General features: G+C 60.1%; 5 non-coding genes across 5 annotated transcripts; 3 read left to right on the forward strand and 2 right to left on the reverse strand.

Moving 5' to 3' along the window:
• Positions 1 to 2,393: 2,393 nt before the first annotated feature.
• TRNAN-GUU (transfer RNA asparagine (anticodon GUU)) lies at positions 2,394 to 2,467 on the forward strand. Its single transcript has one exon. It is a non-coding gene; the product is annotated as a tRNA-Asn (tRNA).
• Positions 2,468 to 3,841: 1,374 nt separating this feature from the next.
• TRNAM-CAU (transfer RNA methionine (anticodon CAU)) lies at positions 3,842 to 3,913 on the reverse strand. Its single transcript has one exon. It is a non-coding gene; the product is annotated as a tRNA-Met (tRNA).
• Positions 3,914 to 5,643: 1,730 nt separating this feature from the next.
• TRNAN-GUU (transfer RNA asparagine (anticodon GUU)) lies at positions 5,644 to 5,717 on the forward strand. Its single transcript has one exon. It is a non-coding gene; the product is annotated as a tRNA-Asn (tRNA).
• A 1,374-nt stretch (positions 5,718 to 7,091) lies between these two features.
• On the reverse strand, positions 7,092 to 7,163 carry TRNAM-CAU (transfer RNA methionine (anticodon CAU)). The gene has a single exon. It is a non-coding gene; the product is annotated as a tRNA-Met (tRNA).
• Positions 7,164 to 7,268: 105 nt separating this feature from the next.
• TRNAN-GUU (transfer RNA asparagine (anticodon GUU)) lies at positions 7,269 to 7,342 on the forward strand. Its single transcript has one exon. It is a non-coding gene; the product is annotated as a tRNA-Asn (tRNA).
• The last annotated feature ends 13,259 nt before the right edge of the window (positions 7,343 to 20,601 follow it).

Below are 20,601 nucleotides of genomic sequence, written 5' to 3' on the forward strand. Positions count from 1 at the left end.
GCGGGGCTTTGGGTGCTGTCAGCACGCTGGGCTGCACAGCCACAGTGTACTCCAGGGATCTGGTGGCCAAGTAGTGTAGTGGCTGCACTCCCAGTCCCCTGCCCTGAGCCTCCAAACACCCCCCACCACCTACCCCTGACTCCTGCACCACAATCCCTGCACTGCGCCCCCCCTCACTCCTGGACTCCCTGCCCTGAGCTCTCCACACCCATACACTCTCCAGCCCCCTGTCCTGAGCTCCACCATACCCCTGCCCTGAGCTCCCCATCCTCCCACACTCCCCACCCCCTGCCCTGAGCTCCCCCACATCCTCACACTCCTCATCCCCCGCCCTGAGCTCCCCATACTCCCACATTCCCCATCCCACTGCTCTGAGCTCCCCCACATCTACAAACTTCCCACCCCCCTGCCCTGAGCTCCCCCACATCCTCACACTCCATCCCCCTAACCTGAGCTCCCCACACCCACACACCCCAGCCCTGAGCTCCCTGGATTCCACACATTCAAATTTCTCACAGGTAATTTCCTGTCATTCAGTTTGGACACAGGCCGGCTAACCTTGTGAGGAGGGCTTTAAACTAGGTTTGACGGGGACAGGTGAGCAAAGCCCACAGGTAAGTGCTGAATGTGCGGGACTGAGAGATGGGTTGGAAATGGGGGGGATTACGGCCTATAATGGGAAGGAGCAAGGAGGGTCAGGGCACAACAGGGAGGCAAGATCAAATCAGTATCTTAGATGCCTATATACAAATCCAAGAAGTATGGGTAATAAGCAGGAAGAACTGGAATTGCTAACCAATAAATACAACTTTGATATCATTGGTATTACAGAAACCTGGTGGGATGGGACGCACGATTGGAATGTTGGTATGGAAGGGTACGGCTTGCTCAGGAAGGACAGACAGGGAAAAAAGGGAGGAGGGGTTGCCTTGTATATTAAAAATGTACACACTTGGACTGAAGTGGAGATGAACGTAGGAGATAGCTGTGTAGACAGTCTCTGGGTTAAGCTAAAAGGGGTAAAAAACGAGGGTGATATCATGCTAGGAGTCTACTACAGGCCACCTAGCCAGGTGGAAGAGGTGGATGAGGCCTTTTTTAAACAATTAACAAAACTAGCCAAAGCCCAAGATTTGGTGGTGATGGGGGACTTCAACTATCCAGACATATGTTGGGAAACTAACACAGCGGGGCGCAGGCTATCCAAGAAGTTTCTGGACTGCATTGGAGACAACTTTCTGTTTCAGAAGGTTGAAAAAGCTACCAGAGGAGAAGCTGTTCTGGATTTGGTTTTAAGAAATAGGGAGCAACTAGTTGAGAACTTGAAAGTGGAAGACAGTATAGGGGACAGTGACCACGAAATAATAGAGTTCATGATCTTAAGGAAAGGTAGAAGGGAGACCAGCACAATTGAGCTAATGGATTTCAGGAAGGCAGATTTTGATAAGCTCAGAGAACTTGTAGGTAAGGTCCCATGGGAAGCAAGACTGAAGGGAAAAACAACTGAGGAGAGTTGGAAGTATTTCAAAGGGACGTTGTTAAGGGCCCAAAAGCAAACAATTCCGCTGTGTAGGAAAGATAGAAAATATGGCAAAAGACCAGCTTGGCTTAACAAGGAGATCTTGCATGATCTCAAAATAAAAAAGGAGTCGTATAAAAAATGGAAACTAGGACAACTAACAAAGGATGAATATAGGCAAGCAACACGGGAATGCAGGGGCAAGATTAGAAAGGCAAAGGCACAAAATGAGATCAAACTAGCTACAGGCATAAAGGGAAACAAGAAGACCTTTTATAAATACATTAAAAGCAAGAGGAAGACCAAGGACAGGGTAGGCCCACTGCTTAGTGAGGAGGGAGAAGCAGTAACAGGAAACTTGGAAATGGCAGAGATGCTCAATGACTTCTTTGTTTCGGTCTTCACCGAGAAGTCTGGAGGTGTGCCTAACGTAGTGAATACAAGCAGAGAGAGGGTAAGTTTAGAAGATAGGATACACAAAGAACAAGTTAAAAATCACTTAGGAAAGTTAGATGTCAGCAAGTCACCAGCTCCTGATGAAATGCATCCCAGGATACTCAAGGAGCTGATAGAGGAGCTATCTGAGCCTTTAGCTATGATTTTTGAAAAATCATGGCAGACAGGGGAGATTCCAGAAGACTGGAAAAGGGCAAATATTGTGCCCATCTATAAAAAGGGGAATAAGAACAACCCAGGAAACTACAGACCGGTCAGTTTAACGTCTGTCCCAGGGAAGATAATGGAGCAGGTAATTAAGGAAATCATATGCAAACACTTGGAAGGTAATAAAGTGAAAGTGCAGATGATACCAAACTGGGTGGGGTTGCAGGCAGAGGAGCAGGCTGCTAGGCAGCGTTTCGGAAAGCCCTTCGAGGTCTCTGTGGCGCAATGGGTCAGCGCGTTCGGCTGTTAACCGAAAGGATGGTGGTTCGAGCCCACCCGGGGACGTGGCTACGCTCGGCCTCCTGGCGCTTGCTAGCGGGCTCCCTTTTGCCACCTCCAAGCCATCCCTCTCGGCCTCGGTGAGGTCACCTTGTGGCCGGCAAGGTTCAGGGGCCGTGCCGTGCCACAGGAGCCCGTCTCCCAGCAACCGCGCCGGGGCCTCGGCCTCGGGGCTTAAGCCCCGAGCCCAAGCGCAAAAGCTCCAGCCGGGCAGGTGTCGTTCCCCTCCCGCCTCTACGCCAGCTGAGAGGGAGAAACGCACGAGCCGCGCGGGTTCTTAGCCGCCTCCCTCCTGCGGGCCTGTTTGCTGCGCAGACCTCTGGGCCTGTCTCATGCCTCCCCTGGGAAGCGTGGCCGCGCGAACTGAGCCCCAGTCGCAGCTCCTGAGGTTTCCTGTGCAGCCTTGGACTTGCATGGCTGCCATGGTTTCTCTTTGGAAGGGACTCGGTCCCGCTTGGACAGGCGACTCGCCCGTGTGACTCCAAACGCCATCTTGTGGCTGTCTTTTTCCCCCACAGCCAGAACACCAGGATTCGCCTCCCACGGCAGAAGATGCAAAAGGCCCTGGAAGGAAAGCCCTCCTGCTTTTTTACCTCGGGAGGATGTGGGCTACCAACCGAAGCTCTGAGCCAAGGACTGAAGGACCCGTCCAAGCCGTGGCCGTACTCCCGAGACTTGACCGAAGCCAGCTCTCTCTTCCATGACTGCTGCAAGCCTCAACCGAGAACGTGGCGAGTGCTCCCACAATTCCCTCTCCCCCTTTCCATTGAGGATTCTGAAGGACCGTCAGCTGGTGATTTTTGGCTCTGACTGTAAGGGATGAATTGAGCCGGGAACGTAGCTGGTCCTCTTGGGCTGGGCAGAAGCTTTTGATGGGATGAGATGGGTTTTGGTCAGCCGGCGTGTGCCTAAAGAGCGTGGGTGGTGGCGATGCGGGAGAAGCGGCGCGTCGGAGGGAATTGCTCGCGTGTCCTGTTGTTGAGCAGTATGGCGAAGGCAGAAGTTCTCTTTGTGAGGGGTTTGGCGTGCCTGGGAGTAGTAGAGCAAGGCCAGTGTTGATGCTGTGGCAGCTCTTTGTCTAGGCGTTTTGTCTAGGCCTGAATGAAGGCTCTGGGTAGCGTGGTCCAGAAGTGCTTTGTTCCACGAGCGTCTGGAGAGCCTCCCTGGCGCGCTCCCTGAGCGGGTCCCGGCGGCCCTTGTGGGTGGGAAAAGGGCAGGAGGAAGCCCTGTTGCCTGAGGACAGAAGAGGAGGCCTCCGTGCCTCCCACACAGGAAGCGGGGGGCTGCCGAGAGCTTCCCCGCAGGCGGCATCCTGGCCTGGCCTTTAGCTACTTGCAGCCTGGAGTGAAGGCGCGGAGTCAAAAGAGGCCGGCCCACACGTAGCAGAGGATGGTTTCGATCCATCGACCTCTGGGTTATGGGCCCAGCACGCTTCCGCTGCGCCACTCTGCTCCCTTGTGGCTAGACTGCCCGCAATCCACTCTAGCACCTGGGCTGCACTGGCACGGCCAGGCAGAGGAGCAGCCTGCTAGGCAGCGTTTCGGAAAGCCCTTCGAGGTCTCTGTGGCGCAATGGGTCAGCGCGTTTGGCTGTTAACTGAAAGGATGGTGGTTTGAGCCCACCCAGGGACGTGGCTACGCTCGGCCTCCTGGCGCTTGCTAGCGGGCTCCCTTTTGCCACCTCCAAGCCATCCCTCTCGGCCTCGGTGAGGTCACCTTGTGGCCGGCAAGGTTCAGGGGCCGTGCCGTGCCACGGGAGCCCGTCTCCCAGCAACCGCGCCGGGGCCTCGGCCTCAGGGCTTAAGCCCCGAGCCCAAGCGCGAAAGCTCCAGCCGGGCAGGTGTCGTTCCCCTCCCTCCTCTACGCCAGCTGAGAGGGAGAAACGCACGAGCCGCGCGGGTTCTTAGCCGCCTCCCTCCTGCGGGCCTGTTTGCTGCGCAGACCTCTGGGCCTGTCTCATGCCTCCCCTGGGAAGCGTGGCCGCGCGAACTGAGCCCCAGTCGCAGCTCCTGAGGTTTCCTGTGCAGCCTTGGACTTGCATGGCTGCCATGGTTTCTCTTTGGAAGGGACTCGGTCCCGCTTGGACAGGCGACTCGCCCGTGTGACTCCAAACGCCATCTTGTGGCTGTCTTTTTCCCCCACAGCCAGAACACCAGGATTCGCCTCCCACGGCAGAAGATGCAAAAGGCCCTGGAAGGAAAGCCCTCCTGCTTTTTTACCTCGGGAGGATGTGGGCTACCAACCGAAGCTCTGAGCCAAGGACTGAAGGACCCGTCCAAGCCGTGGCCGTACTCCCGAGACTTGACCGAAGCCAGCTCTCTCTTCCATGATTGCTGCAAGCCTCAACCGAGAACGTGGCGAGTGCTCCCACAATTCCCTCTCCCCCTTTCCATTGAGGATTCTGAAGGACCGTCAGCTGGTGATTTTTGGCTCTGACTGTAAGGGATGAGTTGAGCCGGGAACGTAGCTGGTCCTCTTGGGCTGGGCAGAAGCTTTTGATGGGATGAGATGGGTTTTGGTCAGCCGGCGTGTGCCTAAAGAGCGTGGGTGGTGGCGATGCGGGAGAAGCGGCGCGTCGGAGGGAATTGCTCGCGTGTCCTGTTGTTGAGCAGTATGGCGAAGGCAGAAGTTCTCTTTGTGAGGGGTTTGGCGTGCCTGGGAGTAGTAGAGCAAGGCCAGTGTTGATGCTGTGGCAGCTCTTTGTCTAGGCGTTTTGTCTAGGCCTGAATGAAGGCTCTGGGTAGCGTGGTCCAGAAGTGCTTTGTTCCACGAGCGTCTGGAGAGCCTCCCTGGCGCGCTCCCTGAGCGGGTCCCGGCGGCCCTTGTGGGTGGGAAAAGGGCAGGAGGAAGCCCTGTTGCCTGAGGACAGAAGAGGAGGCCTCCGTGCCTCCCACACAGGAAGCGGGGGGCTGCCGAGAGCTTCCCCGCAGGCGGCATCCTGGCCTGGCCTTTAGCTACTTGCAGCCTGGAGTGAAGGCGCGGAGTCAAAAGAGGCCGGCCCACACGTAGCAGAGGATGGTTTTGATCCCTCAACTTCTGGGTTATGGGCCCAGCACGCTTCCGCTGCGCCACTCTGCTCCCTTGGGGCTAGACTGCCCGCAATCCACTCTAGCACCTGGGCTGCACTGGCACGGCCAGGCAGAGGAGCAGGCTGCTAGGCAGCGTTTCGGAAAGCCCTTCGAGGTCTCTGTGGCGCAATGGGTCAGCGCGTTCGGCTGTTAACCGAAAGGATGGTGGTTCGAGCCCACCCAGGGACGTGGCTACGCTCGGCCTCCTGGCGCTTGCTAGCGGGCTCCCTTTTGCCACCTCCAAGCCATCCCTCTCGGCCTCGGTGAGGTCACCTTGTGGCCAGCAAGGTTCAGGGGCCGTGCCGTGCCACAGGAGCCCGTCTCCCAGCAACCGCGCCGGGGCCTCGGCCTCGGGGCTTAAGCCCCGAGCCCAAGCGCGAAAGCTCCAGCCGGGCAGGTGTCGCTCCCCTCCCGCCTCTACGCCAGCTGAGAGGGAGAAACGCACGAGCCGCGCGGGTTCTTAGCCGCCTCCCTCCTGCGGGCCTGTTTGCTGCGCAGACCTCTGGGCCTGTCTCATGCCTCCCCTGGGAAGCGTGGCCGCGCGAACTGAGCCCCAGTCGCAGCTCCTGAGGTTTCCTGTGCAGCCTTGGACTTGCATGGCTGCCATGGTTTCTCTTTGGAAGGGACTCGGTCCCGCTTGGACAGGCGACTCGCCCGTGTGACTCCAAACGCCATCTTGTGGCTGTCTTTTTCCCCCACAGCCAGAACACCAGGATTCGCCTCCCACGGCAGAAGATGCAAAAGGCCCTGGAAGGAAAGCCCTCCTGCTTTTTTACCTCGGGAGGATGTGGGCTACCAACCGAAGCTCTGAGCCAAGGACTGAAGGACCCGTCCAAGCCGTGGCCGTACTCCCGAGACTTGACCGAAGCCAGCTCTCTCTTCCATGACTGCTGCAAGCCTCAACCGAGAACGTGGCGAGTGCTCCCACAATTCCCTCTCCCCCTTTCCATTGAGGATTCTGAAGGACCGTCAGCTGGTGATTTTTGGCTCTGACTGTAAGGGATGAATTGAGCCGGGAACGTAGCTGGTCCTCTTGGGCTGGGCAGAAGCTTTTGATGGGATGAGATGGGTTTTGGTCAGCCGGCGTGTGCCTAAAGAGCGTGGGTGGTGGCGATGCGGGAGAAGCGGCGCGTCGGAGGGAATTGCTCGCGTGTCCTGTTGTTGAGCAGTATGGCGAAGGCAGAAGTTCTCTTTGTGAGGGGTTTGGCGTGCCTGGGAGTAGTAGAGCAAGGCCAGTGTTGATGCTGTGGCAGCTCTCTGTCTAGGCGTTTTGTCTAGGCCTGAATGAAGGCTCTGGGTAGCGTGGTCCAGAAGTGCTTTGTTCCACGAGCGTCTGGAGAGCCTCCCTGGCGCGCTCCCTGAGCGGGTCCCGGCGGCCCTTGTGGGTGGGAAAAGGGCAGGAGGAAGCCCTGTTGCCTGAGGACAGAAGAGGAGGCCTCCGTGCCTCCCACACAGGAAGCGGGGGGCTGCCGAGAGCTTCCCCGCAGGCGGCATCCTGGCCTGGCCTTTAGCTACTTGCAGCCTGGAGTGAAGGCGCGGAGTCAAAAGAGGCCGGCCCACACGTAGCAGAGGATGGTTTCGATCCATCGACCTCTGGGTTATGGGCCCAGCACGCTTCCGCTGCGCCACTCTGCTCCCTTGGGGCTAGACTGCCCGCAATCCACTCTAGCACCTGGGCTGCACTGGCACGGCCAGGCAGAGGAGCAGGCTGCTAGGCAGCGTTTCGGAAAGCCCTTCGAGGTCTCTGTGGCGCAATGGGTCAGCGCGTTCGGCTGTTAACCGAAAGGATGGTGGTTCGAGCCCACCCGGGGACGTGGCTACGCTCGGCCTCCTGGCGCTTGCTAGCGGGCTCCCTTTTGCCACCTCCAAGCCATCCCTCTCGGCCTCGGTGAGGTCACCTTGTGGCCAGCAAGGTTCAGGGGCCGTGCCGTGCCACAGGAGCCCGTCTCCCAGCAACTGCGCCGGGGCCTCGGCCTCGGGGGTTAAGCCCCGAGCCCAAGCGCGAAAGCTCCAGCCGGGCAGGTGTCGTTCCCCTCCCGCCTCTACGCCAGCTGAGAGGGAGAAACGCACGAGCCGCGCGGGTTCTTAGCCGCCTCCCTCCTGCGGGCCTGTTTGCTGCGCAGACCTCTGGGCCTGTCTCATGCCTCCCCTGGGAAGCGTGGCCGCGCGAACTGAGCCCCAGTCGCAGCTCCTGAGGTTTCCTGTGCAGCCTTGGACTTGCATGGCTGCCATGGTTTCTCTTTGGAAGGGACTCGGTCCCGCTTGGACAGGCGACTCGCCCGTGTGACTCCAAACGCCATCTTGTGGCTGTCTTTTTCCCCCACAGCCAGAACACCAGGATTCGCCTGCTCCTGGGTGGCCTGTGTCCCTTTCGGGCCATGGCGGCCGCTATGCGCCCGTAGACGGCCACGTTCCTCCTCCTAGTACAGAGATCATGGACGCTGGGGCCCTGCCCCCAAACCTCAATGAGGTCCATGACCTCCACACTAGACCAGGAGGGTGCGCGCCATCTACGGCCCCTGGCTGGCCCCTGGGTGCTGGGGGACTGGGCGGGGGGACGGCTCGCTGGCACTGGCTGCCTGGCTCATCCTGCAGCCGCTGGCTCGGGGCAGAGACTGCTGGCAGGGCTGGCTCTGGCAAGTGCCGTCTGGCCAGAGTCTACCCCTTTAAGGGCCCCAGGGCTGGGGAGAGGAGAGGAGTTTTCCTGGTTTGGCCCAGAGCAGCCACCAGGGGAACCTGGGGAGTGCTGGCCTCCAGCTACTTCGAATTAAGTGGCTACACAGCCCTTAATTCCAACTACTGAATTCGAATTTGGCGTTACTCCTGGTAGAATGAGGTTTACCTAGTTCGAATTAAGTCCAAACTAGCGGTTTGTATGTGTAGCACCTATGAAAGTTAATTCCAACTAACGGCTGTTAGTTCGAATTAACTTTGTAGTGTAGACATACCCATAGTTCCTATACAACTAGCAGCTAATGGGTAGTCTCCAGTAGTTTAAATCTTGGGGCATTTGGAAAAGGAGGGGGAGCTACATGTGTGCGGGGTGTATTGTTGCCCTCTGCTGGATGGACTGTAAATGCTTTATGTATGTATCATATGCCCTATAGTGCTAACAGTTAATGGAGATTCTCCTCTAGCTCACACCTGGCATTTTCTAAAGTAATATATGTGTGTGTATGTGCGAGAAAGAGCAAGAGCCTGGGGGCTCCCTCATGTCTCCTCCCCATCCTGATCTGCTTGGCTTAAGTGCAGGAAAGAAGAAGTAGTGAGCTTTGTGTATTTGACATCAGGTGGAAGCAGGGGAATGGAGGACTGGTGGGAACAAGAGCACTTGGCTTCTTTTCCTGCAGACCGAGAGGGGTGGGGACTGGCTTGAGCTATATAAATCAGATGCCGCTCCATGCCTCAGTTTCCCCCTTCATACAATGCCGATGACACAGAGAATGTTTGTAAAGTGCCTTGTTGTTAGCCCATGGGGCAGAGGGGGAAACTCGGTCTCAGAAGCAGACTGGGGGGAGGTAAAACCCTACCTAGGCAGCGCTGGTTCCACTACGTCACGCTGCCAGACCGGTCTGAGTGGGTCCCTCTCTTGGCTGCTCCTCCCCCCAGGAGGAGTGGGTTCCTCTCCATCGGCTGCAGGAACCAGCATTTCAAGGTCTTTGCCAATGGGCAGCCGTTCTGCAATTCAGCTCTGCCGCGGCTTCCAGCAGATCGATACACTGGAGATCGATGGTGCCGTGGTCGGGTCCTGTGCCCAGTTGTGAGCCCGACCGGTGCCGCTGCCCAGACGGAGATGAGTGGCACACACACGACACCCCCCTACGGCCGCCCTCGCAGACCCAATAAACCTCTCCCTTTCGCAGAACGACTCTGCTCCTGCGTGGTTCTGGGGCTACTTGTGTGTGTGTCCTAGACCCCCTTTCTGCTCAGCGCAGATAGAGACTCCTCTGCAGGTAGAGCTGAGTGCGACGCCTGCACAGGGATGGCGTATTGGGATAATGTACTGACAGCTCCTCTGCGCCACCCCTCCTCTTCCTGCCGCTGCAACATCAAATTAACCTTCCTGGTCTGCCCCCGTCCTCCCTCCGGTACCAGGAGACCCCACGCATGATGGGAGGGGCTGCAAACTGGGGAGCAGGCTACTGCAGGGCTGAGGGCAGCAAACCAGCCCCCAGAGCCCTGCAGGGCCTGGCCACGGGGAAGGGGAACTGATGTGAGCAGCATTTAGAGCTGGGGGGGGCTGTGGGGAGGAGGACAACGGAGCCACGAGCAGGACAGGGGGTGAGCCAGCACCAGTGAGTCTCAGGGGGTATGTCTACACTACCCCGCTAGTTCGAACTAAAATCGGGCTCCATGCTCAGCTGTGAGTCCGAGTCCCATAGACAAAAGCGCCCCAGGGCAGTGGTGGAGTCTCCACATGTCAATGGGTCTAGTGCAGGCCAGAGGCCTTGCTGGGATGCGCTAGGGCAAAGCCCAGGGCTGGGGCCGGACGGGAGCCCGTGAGAGGCAGCGGGGCAAGTGGGAGGCTCTAACTCTTGCTCCTGGCCAGGAAGTCCAGTGCTTGGTGACACCAAGGCCACGTCTGCACTGCAGGCATTTTGCTCAAGAACAGCTGTTCTTGTGCAAAAACTTGTGGCGCGTCTACACTGCACGTGAATTCTTGTGCAAGTAAATTTGCAGTAAAGCATCAGAAAAGAGGGCTTCTTGCACAGGAGTTATTCCTCTCCCCACGAGGAATAAGCCCCTTTTGTGCAAGAGCTGTTGTGCAAGAAGGCAGCGTGGACGGGCACCAGGGGCTTCTTGAGCAAGACACTTTTATGGCTAAAATGGTCATCAGAGCTTTCTTGCACGAGAAAGCGTTCACAATGCCATGGACACTCTTGTGCAAAAGCACATGGCAGGGTGGAGGTGCTCTTGCACGAGACCTTTTGCGCAAGAACTCCGGTGTGAAACAGTTCTTGTGCAAGAAGCCTGCAGTGTAGGGCAGGGAGCAGCCTATGGGGCTACTGGAGCTGCTGGCTGCAGGATGCCCAGTCAGGGAGTGGGGGGGACCCCTAGGAATGGCTCCAACTTCCCAGAGGGGTGGCCAGAGGCAGGACATTTGCCTGGCAGGGTGAGGTGGGGGGGCAGTGACCTCACAGGGGCTTTGGGCAGCCCTCAGCAGATCAGGCAAAGGGCAGGTGGGGAGGTGGTGACCTCACAGAGGAACCCACATCTCAGGCTGAGAAAAGGGGGGGGCGGGCCCAGGGGACTTTGGAGACCCCCGGTTGCTTTAGCTCTGGTGCGTCTCCTGCTCACAGTTGCTTTGTCCTCTGTGAGTTCCACATCCGGACAGCGTTTTGCAGAAGGTAAGAGCCCCCAGGGGTTTGGATCCCGCCCGGGGCCGGCTGGGTTCCAGGCAGGCCCAGCCCTCGGTCAAGGGCCAGAAGGTGATTCCTCACCTGGGCTGTGTCCTTAGCGCCACTGGGGCTTTCTCCTGGTTGGTTTCCCTTTTCCTCCATCCCGCCCACATTTCTGCTCTGTTCTTGCCTCTTCTGTGACCTTCCCCTGCTGCCCCCCCAGCTTGTGACCCAACAGACTAGCTGAAGGAGGGGGGGTGGTTTGCAGGAGCCGTGGGGCGGGGGATGCAGCCCCCATTGTGGGGACTGGGGAGGTGGGGCTGGACCAGGTCTATGCCGGTGTCTTTGGGGAGAACGCTCCACCCCCCCCCCCCCACACCTTAGACTCTCCCCTGATTGGCCGAGCAGGGGCTGTTGATGGGCAGGAGACTCAGGTCCTTGCAGTGCCTGTGCAAGACCGAGCCGATAAGCAAGGGGCCATTTGGGGGCTGGGGGCAGTCGCTCTGGGGAGCTGGAACCCCTGGATTTCGCTCTGCAGGCTGCGCCCCAAGCTCCCCTTTGCTCCCCTCATTTGCAGCATGGCCAAACACATCAGGCTGTGGTTCCGGAAAGCCCTGAAGATGGCCCCAGGGCCGGTGGGAAGCAGCTCCTCCGTCCCCGCGGGCGGGGAAGCTGAATCCCACCAGCTCGGGGCGACTCGCCCACCGGCCAGGCCCCTCCGGACCTGGCTCCAGAGGCGGCTGGGAAGGCGGGACCCAGCCCAGCGGGGCAGCCGGGTAGGGTGGCTCTGGGGCCTCCTCTGTGGAGAGAAACACCTGCCCCAGGAGCCCAGCCCCCATTACCACCAGGGGGCATCGCCCTGCCCGGCCCCCGGGGACCTGCCAGTCTCCGGGAGCCCCCAGCCTCTCCGCACCAGCCCCTGCAGCTGTGGGTCCAGCTCAGTGAGCAGCAGCGCCTGGGCCTCCAGCTGCAGCCGGGCCACCTCCTGCAGCCGCTCAGACCCAGGTGAGGGGCCGTGAACATGCTGGGCCCAGGGGCTCACCCAGTACACGGGGGGGCAGCCCCAGTGTCTGCCCCGCAGCCAGGGCAATGGATGGGGGCGGGAGCTGCTGCTTGGCTCTCTTGTTCCTGGCGGGGGCTCTGCTGAGGGCGTTGGCAGATGTGAGGGTGGAAGGGGGATGGGTCCCTGCGAGGGGCGTGTGGGGCCCAAGCTGCCCTGGGTCCCTGACATGGGGGCGCGTGACCCCTGCTGGCCGCTGGAGTCACCCTGGTCCCTTCCCTCCCGCACAGAGCCCCCCTGCGCCTCGGCGGAGCTCTGCCAGGAGCGGATGGACTCCCGGGTGGAGGAAGGGGCCATCTATGATATTGAAGAGCAGCTCCACACCCGGGACACGGTAGGAACCTTCTCCACACGGGGGGGACCCGAGATTGTCCGGCCCCTTCCCAGCACGTCCCCCCCTCCGGGAGGGGCTTGTCCCTGGGGATCCCCCTGGGGCCCCTTCTCCTGCATGACCTGGGCCCCCCAAGCTGAGGTCTCTTGTCATGCACCAGCTGGGCCCCCACAAGCCTGAGGAAGCAGTTGGGGGGGGAGTGTGGGTGCTTGGACAACCGGCAGCTCCCACCTCCACTCCTGGGAGGCCTGAGCCCTGCAGCTGTCCGTGGGGGGCAGGCAGGCCCCAGGCTCACAGACTCTCTCTGGGGTGCAGAGCCCAGCCGCCCTGCAGCGGTTCCTCCTGGCCGTCCCCCCCGCCTGCCTCGCCGCCCTCCAAAGGGGCGAGGACACCCTGGCGCCGCGCTGCTGCAAGGACACCATGATGGCCAGGATCGTGGTGAGCGAGTCGCGGCGGCCGGGAGGAGGGGAGGGGATACGTGGGGTGGACAGGGGTCTGCCTGGGCCATGGCGGCGGGTGGGGGTGCTGGAAATGGGATGGGTGGGGCCAGGAGTGCTGGAGGGGGAGGGGGAGGGGGAGGTGGACATGGGGAGGGTGGGTGGGGATGCTGGAGGAGGGAGGGACACAGAAATGGGGCAGGTCTGGGGTGCTGGACAGGGAGGGGGATTCGGAACAGGGAGGGGTCTCCCCGGGCCATGGGGGGGGGAGCTGGAAGGTTAGCAGAGCGGGCTGCTGAGGATGCGCCTGGGGAGCAGGGATGAGGAGGTTCAGAGGCTGGTCACCAGGGCAGTGAGGGGCAGGAGACGGCCTGGGGACAAGGATTGAGCTGGTCCCGGTTTGGGAGGGGGGTGCTGGGAGGGGCCCTGTGCCGGGCAGGGGGGCTACAGGCCAGCGGGAGGCAGTGGGGTTGGATCCTGCTGGGTGGGGGCGCTGGCCGTGTGAGCGTCTCTTGGGGGCCCCAGCCTCACACGCCCCTTTGTCTCCTTGGGTCTCACAGGAGATCATGGAGGACTCCCCCCCCCCACTGGTCTTGGCCGACTGCCTCAACGCCGCCTGCAGCCTCAGGTACCGACCCCCCCCGCCGACTCCCCCCCAGAGCAGATCCCCTGACCAGGGAGTGGGAAAGTCTCTGTCTCCTGGGCTATGTCTAGACTGCAAGCCTCTTTCGAAAGAGAGCACCCAGTGAGTCTGGATGCTCTCTTTCGAAGAAGCCCTAGTTCCATTCAAGAACGCCTTCGTTCGAAAGAAGCACTTTCCAAAGAAGGCGTTCTTCCTCGTGAAATGAGGTTTACCGCCGTGGAAAGAAAAGCCGCGTTCTTTCGATTTAATTTCGAAAGAACGCGACTGCAGTCTAGACGCAGGTGATGTTTTTTCGGAAAAAGGCTACTTTTCCCGAAAAACCCCCTGAGTCTGGACACAGCCCTGCTGCTGAATGAACAGTCTCTGCCCCTCTCTCCTGCCAGCACCTTGCAGCCTCCCCTACAGGCCCAGCTCCTGAGCCCCCTGCTGAGGGCGGCCGTGGGACAGACTGTGTCTGGGGACTGGCAGCAGGAGCCCATCCACACACAGGTACGTCCCTCCGGGCCCTGCTCCCGGGCTGGGCTGGAGCTCCAGAGAGGAGTGGGGGTGGGGGCAGAGGGAGAGAAGAAGCTGCAGGTTTGGATCCTTCCCTCCAGGTTTCCCGTTGCTCTCCCTGGGGGCCCGTCCCTTCCATGCCCAGCCTGGGCTCCTCCCTGCTCTGCGAGGCGGCTCAGACCCTGCTCAAGGCTGCACCCCGGAGCCAGCGGGTGGCCTGGATTCCCCAACCCCCCTCTGACCCAGGGCTCCCCCTTGTCTTGCAGCAGTTCATCCGGGCCCTTCCCGTCGACCTCCAGGCCCTACTGGCAAGCCTCCTCGCCGAGTCCCCAGACACCGCCAGGCTGCAGCTGATCATGGAGGTGAGCCCCGTGGGGGGGACGGGGCCATTGTCCCTGCTTCCTCGGGGGGCCGAGAGAGGAGCTGTGTCAGTGGCTGGGGGGGGGGGGGCACAGTCTGAGAGGAGCCCCAGGCTCTGCCCAGAACCGGCGCCTCCCTACGGGTCCTGACCTGCCTCTTTCCCCCCCAGCACCTGAGCCCGTGGCTGGAGTCCCGCCTGCCCCAGGAGCGAGCCAGGGCCCTTGGCAGCACCACGGCCCTGCTGGGAGTCGCCACCACCCTCCCGGGGTTTGAGGTAAGTGACCTCGGAGCCGGGGGGTCTGGGGCTGCAGGGCGCGGGGCTGGGAGCGTCCCCGGGAGGCAGAGCTGGGAATGGGCCGGGAATGGGCCGCGTTCTCCTTTCCCCGGGGAGGGGCGACCCTGGGCCTTTCCGGGGGGCACCTGGGCCCCAGACTGGGGAGTGGCCGTCAGTGGATCCCCTTGTTCCACCCCCGGAGTGACCCTTCAGTCGGGGCCATTGCTCAGGGTTGTCTCCTCGCAAGGCCGGCCCCGCCCCGCCCCGCCCCGCCCCGGGAGGTGTCTCTGTCCGTCCCCGAGCTCAGAACCGCCTCGGCGGCCGTTAGCATGGGACGTGCAGCCCCAGGATGCTGAGGGACCCCCCCTCTTCTCTCCCCTCAGAACTCCGCCGACTGGCCGAGGATGGGTCACCACGTGGCCCAGCTGGGCCTTTTTATTTCGGACCCATCCGAAGACGTCAGCCGGCTGGCCCGGAAGGGGGTGCACAGCCTGTACCGACTCCTCCTGCACCACAGGGGTAAGGAACCCAGCCGGGACCTGGGCCCCAGGGACACCCTGAGGGTGCCGGCGGCGGGGGGAGGGGACCCAGCCCTTTTCCCCCAGACTGGCCCAAGGGGGGATGCGTCCCTCTGTGTTCCCCTTCTGCCCCCTGTGCCCCTCCATTTGCCCAGGGATGCCTGCAGGGACCCGTGGGAGGGGAAGGGCTCAGACCTGCCAGCAGAATCACCCTGGTTTGTCTCTTGCAGGCCTCAACATCCACCAGGCAGAGGACCTGTGGTGCAGGCACTACTATAAGGAGAGATGGGTCCTGGCGCACAGCAACACCGTGCGGGTGGGAGAGGTAAGGACGCGCTGCCAGGGCAGGGCAGGGCTCGGGGGTGGGGCTGGCTGGGGCCCTCGTGCGGGTAGGACGCGGGGTGGGAAGCGGGGAGTCGCTGATCGAATGGTCGATGCATTTTCCCTCGACTATTCGAGCCGTGGACAGGGCGGCGCTGCCCCTTTGTGACGCTGTCCCGGCGTTTCAAAGGGGCGGCGCTTCCTAGGGGCAGCGCCGCACCTTGCCCCGGATCTCCCGTAGGAGGGGAAGCAGGGCGGGGGGGGGCAACACTTTTTGATGGAGGTCGCTCCAAGATGTTGGCCAGTGGCCTAGGGCTGCTCTGTTGTGCGGAGGGGGGTGAGGTCTGGGAGGGTCTTGGGGGCAGGAGGAAGGTGTGACCTGGGGCAGGGGTTGGGGTGCAGGGTGAGGAGAGCGTCTGGGTGCAGGGTCTGGAAGGGAGTTTGCAGAAGGAGGAAGCTGTTTTAGCCCCAGGAGTTGGGGCCGGGCTCTGGGCCGTCAGCTGAAACCTCCCGTGCTCTTGATTTCAGGTCTTTGGGCAGCTCTTCACGCCAGAGCAGGAGAACTGCTTTTTAGACAAGGCTCTGCTCGCTGCCCGCTCCCCCCTGAGGCGCCCCAGCCAGGCCGGGCTGGTCCTGGCCCACGCCCTGCATGGGCAGGCCCATCAGCTCCTGGGATACATGGTGAGCAGCCGGAGCAGATGCAGGAGAGCGGGGCAGGGCCAGGGTCTCCTTCCCATCCCCTCAGGGAGTCCCCCGCCCCTTTCCTCATGCTGCCCCCACCCCACGTCCCTGCTGGGTGGGTCAGAAGCTCACCCTGCGGGCCTGACGGGGGGTGACCAGAGAGCAGAACAAGTCTCAGCGCAGGGGGGAGGAGGGTGGAAATGCTGGGGGGGCCCAGTACCCCTGAGTCCCCAGGGATGAATGTGACGGATTCTGCTTCCCTTGCAGCAGGAAGACAGCCAGTGAGAGCACAAGGAGCTGAGGAGCCAGCAGCTGCGTCCCCCTCCCCCCAACCCTCCCAATTGTATAGAATGTATTTCAATTCGGATTAAATAACGTTTCAAAAAACATTTGGATCAGGCTTTGTCAATAATTTTTAATGGGGGGGGGGGCATTTTGGCAAGTGGTCAAGGGCCACATATCTACCGAGGAGTTTGGGGTCTGGGACGGGGCGGTTGGGTGCAGAAGAGAGCTGAGGGGAGGAGCCTGGGTGCGCACCGTCCATTGCATCATCACGCGGCGCCATTGTGCTAGTGCTGGAGCTTGGGTGACTGGTTTAATTTGAATGTTTACACAGATTAGGTGTTTTAACTTTAGGAAACTTCATTTTCAATAAGGTCAAATGTTAATTTCTGTCTACCACAAAGGGTTTCAAAGTTTTCTTTCTTAAAGGCAGGGATGAGGAACCTTTTTTGTCTCCAGGGCCACTGACCCCCAGAAAAACCAGTTGGGGACCACACACGAGAAAAGCAAAATACAAAAACCCTTCTTCCAAAACCCACAAGCCTCACTGAGGTGAGGGGGAGGGACAGGGAGGACTGAGGTTCGGGGATCCCTCATTTTTGGCCCCCCCTCAGATTGAGTGGGACCCGCAAATGCCACTCTCCCTGGAACCCAGGAGAGTTAATCTGTGCTGGGGCTGGAGTGCCAGGGGAGTGAGATGTCTCAGTCGGGGCCACATTCGTGAGGCTTGGGGGGGGTTGGAGGCGCCAGGGACGCATTCAGATAGAGCAGGGGAGCCGGCAGGGACCCTGAGAGGAGAAGTGGGAGTGAGAGCCCAGCCGGGGAGACACAAGGAAACCAGAGTCAGTCTAGTATCTCTCAGGCAGCTGGGGTAGACACCCCCCACCCCAAACCCCAGCCTCCTGTTGGATCCTCCTCCCACAGTTAACTGCCTCTGAGTCTGCACCCAAACTCCCATCGCTGCCCTGAACCTGTCCCAGAGCCTGCAACCCGCAGCCTCTCCCGCGCCCCACTCCCCAGCCATCCTGCACCGTAACCCCAGCCTCAGGCCAGCGAACCTGAGTGAGGGTGGGGGAGCCCAAGCAGCAGAGGGAGGGGGGAGTGGAATGAGTGGGGGCGTGGCCTCAGAACAGGGGCAGGGGTAGGTGCGGGGAAGGGGGCGGGGCAATGGTAGTGGCCTCTAATGCCCACACCCCTCCCTTCGGCATCGCTTATGTCCCATGTCCGCCCCCTCCTGAGCCCAAAGCCGGTGCCAAGGCCTCGTGCCCAGGGCGGGGTCGCCCCTGTGAGCTGCCAGCCATACTGGGGAGAGGCGAGAGGGTCTGGGCTGCTGTGTCCGTTGCTGGCTCCTGTCAGGCCTTTGCACCAAGTCCTGGTGCAGCCTGAGCAAACCTGGGTCCTTCCCTGCTCCTCCAACACCACCTGGGCAAAGGGAGGAGAGTCCCCAACAGCCTCTGTCACTTCGGCCTCCTGTCGGGGGAACATGCCCCCTGCAGCATGATCCCCTGTAGATCTAGCCCTCTGGGCACTCACCCAAGGTCTCTACACGGCAGCTGCTCTGTGCCTAGTGCTGGCACTGCAGAGCCATTTGCCACTTTGCACCCGACTGTCACCAGGTCCTTTCCATTTGCAGGGCCGGCCACATCTCCTGCCCGCTAGGCCATTGGCTGCACCCTCGTCTCGCTCCTGCTGGTGTCTGTATCCGTCATCACCTTGGTGCTGGAGAGATGGGGCCTGCCCCAGCCTGCCGGGCTGCAAGGGACTCCTGTTGGGAGCAGCTGCATGGGAACCAGAGGCCCAAGAATGGGAGAACCCCATTGACCTGCTGTGAGCAGGAGACGGGGGTGGGGAGGGGGCTGGGGAGGTACCTGTACTCAGCTCTGAATGGGGGCTGGGGAGACACAGACACTGCTGATGATTGCTGCACTGTGGGCCCCTGGGTTACAGTCTATGCCCAGGCAGCTCCTCCAGTCACTGCGGGTACGTCTACACTACAGTGCTAGTTCGAACTAACTTTTGCGCCCCCGGGCAGGCTCCCGGGAGCCGCCAGGCTGGTCGTGGGGAGCAGTGGAGGGCTGGGAGCCCTCGGATGGCTGGCTCATCCTGTGGCAGGTGCAGGCTGTGCAGGCACGGGTGCTTGCAGCCTTGCAACTGGCACAAAGTGAGTAGCCAGCCCGTGGCCCTTTAAGGGCTCCGAGGCCGGGAGGGGGGCAATAGAGTTTCCCTGGTGTTGGCCAGAGTGGCCACCAGGGAAACCTGGGAAGCCTTAGCCTCCCACTAGTTCTAACTAAAGGGCTACACAGCCCTTAGTTCGAACTAGCTAGTTCGAACTAGGCGTTAGTCCTCGTAAAATGAGGTTTACCTAGTTCGAACTAAGCGCTCCGTTAGTTCGAATTAAGTTCGAACTAACGGAGCGCTAGTGTAGCGCATAGGAAAGTTAGTTCGAACTAACGTCCGTTAGTTCGAACTAACTTTCTAGTGTAGACATACCCTGCCTGTCACATTACTGGATCTTGAGGGGAGCAGCCAGATCACTGCTGCACCCATAGGTGGGGGTGTTGGCCCCAGAAAATGGTAGAAAAGGGGGCCATGTGGGGTGCTGAATAGAAGCTTATTATCTGATAGTCCTATGTAAGCTATTTATGTGGTTGTATAACGTCTGTGTGTGTAGTTAGGAATCTGTAGTCTGTGTGGATCCTGAATATTTCTCTGCATGTGGTTGAGCATTGGGCAGAGCCCGGCCTGTGGACATGCTAATTAGCGAGGCCCTGTGGGACAATGGCACTGAATGGGCCAAGGACACACCTAAAGCATGAGGGCGGACACCTAAGAGCGGCCAGCAGAGAGAGGCTGAGGACCAGGTGATCTCCTGCAGCCAAGAAGAGGCCAGGAAGGAGGGATAAATAGGCCATGTGGTCGATGCCATCTTGGTTCTCAGCTCAGCACTTCATCCCAGAGGCAGCATTGCAGGGATCGAAGAGCCCGAGAGACCTGTGAACCCATCCTGACCCTAGGATGTGCAACAAGAACTCTTAAACCAGCAGCTGTAACATCTCTGCTAGAGGCTGCATCGAGAACTGGGAGATTCGGTGCATGTAACATACTATTCCTTTAACAACCTTACTCTCATGCTTTTCTTTATTGTAATAATAAACCTTTAGGTGTTAGATGCTAAAGGATTGGCTCAGCATGATTTGTGGGTAAGATCCAGAGGGTAAATTGACCAGGGATCTGTGGCTGGTTTCTTGGGACCAGACAGAACTTGTTCGGGGTAGGTGGGATTGGGTGCTAGGACCCCCACCGGTGTATGAGGCCCGGGGCCATCGGGGGCATGGATATTGCTGGGGTGCCGGAGGGGTTTTGCTCGTGAGGCTTCAGGCAGGCAGCTGAAGTGCTCTGTGGGACTGGTTTGTGGCCTGTGTGGAGAGGTCACCAGTCTGGGGGCTGTAAGGAGCCCCGAAGTTGAGCAATTCGCCCTGAGCAGACGCCCTCAGCTGTGCCCAGACACGGCCCGGTCCGTCACACTGCCCCTCAGCCTGCAGGCCTCTCCTCGCTCTCAGCCAGGCCAAGGGCTGAGCCCTGCTGTGGCCTGCCCCACCCAGCCAGCCAGCCCAGCTCCTCCTCCTGCACAAACAGTCCCGCCTGCTCCTTTAGCAAAGCAGAGCGGGCTGGTTGTGGAACTTCTGGGAGACTGAGGTTCAAGTCCCAGGTCTGCTGCAGAGCCCTTGGCCCTGCCACTCCCCTGAGTGGGCCTCAGCTCCCGTCTGTGAAACGGGGACACTGATTCTAACTCGTCTAAGGGGAGCATTTTCAAAGCCCTAAGGGAGTTGGGAGCACAAGTGTGTGACTGTGCTTTGTGCCCACTGCTTGGTGCTCCTAAATCCCCCAGGTGCTTAGCTTGGGAGCTTTTCCGGGCAGGGGCTGCGGCTAGGGTTGCCAGGTGTCCCGTTTGAACCGGACAGTCCAGTATTTGAGCTTTCTGTCCAGGAGATAAATTGAGAAAATATCTCAGTTTTCTAAATAAGATGTACTCTAGGTTGTGATGCAATGGCAAGTATGACTGGTATTTTTATTGACCATCTGGCAACCCTGGCTGCGGCTGCCTCTCACTACTCTGGTGTGGACAAAGCACTGCAGTCATCCCGGGACAACGCCCCCAGAGACGCTCTCCCTCTGGGGCAGGGTCCTTTAATGCTTTTCACACTGACATAGGCTACGGGACAGCCCCTTGGACACGGGCATGAGTGTCCCCGCGGGGCGGTATCCCCCGGACGCTGCGCAATGCAGAGAAGAGGGGTGAGTCCTGGGGGATTGGTGGGACAAGAGACGTTC

Source organism: Pelodiscus sinensis, chromosome 25 (genome assembly GCF_049634645.1).
Source record: "Pelodiscus sinensis isolate JC-2024 chromosome 25, ASM4963464v1, whole genome shotgun sequence".
NCBI lineage: Eukaryota > Metazoa > Chordata > Testudines > Trionychidae > Pelodiscus > Pelodiscus sinensis.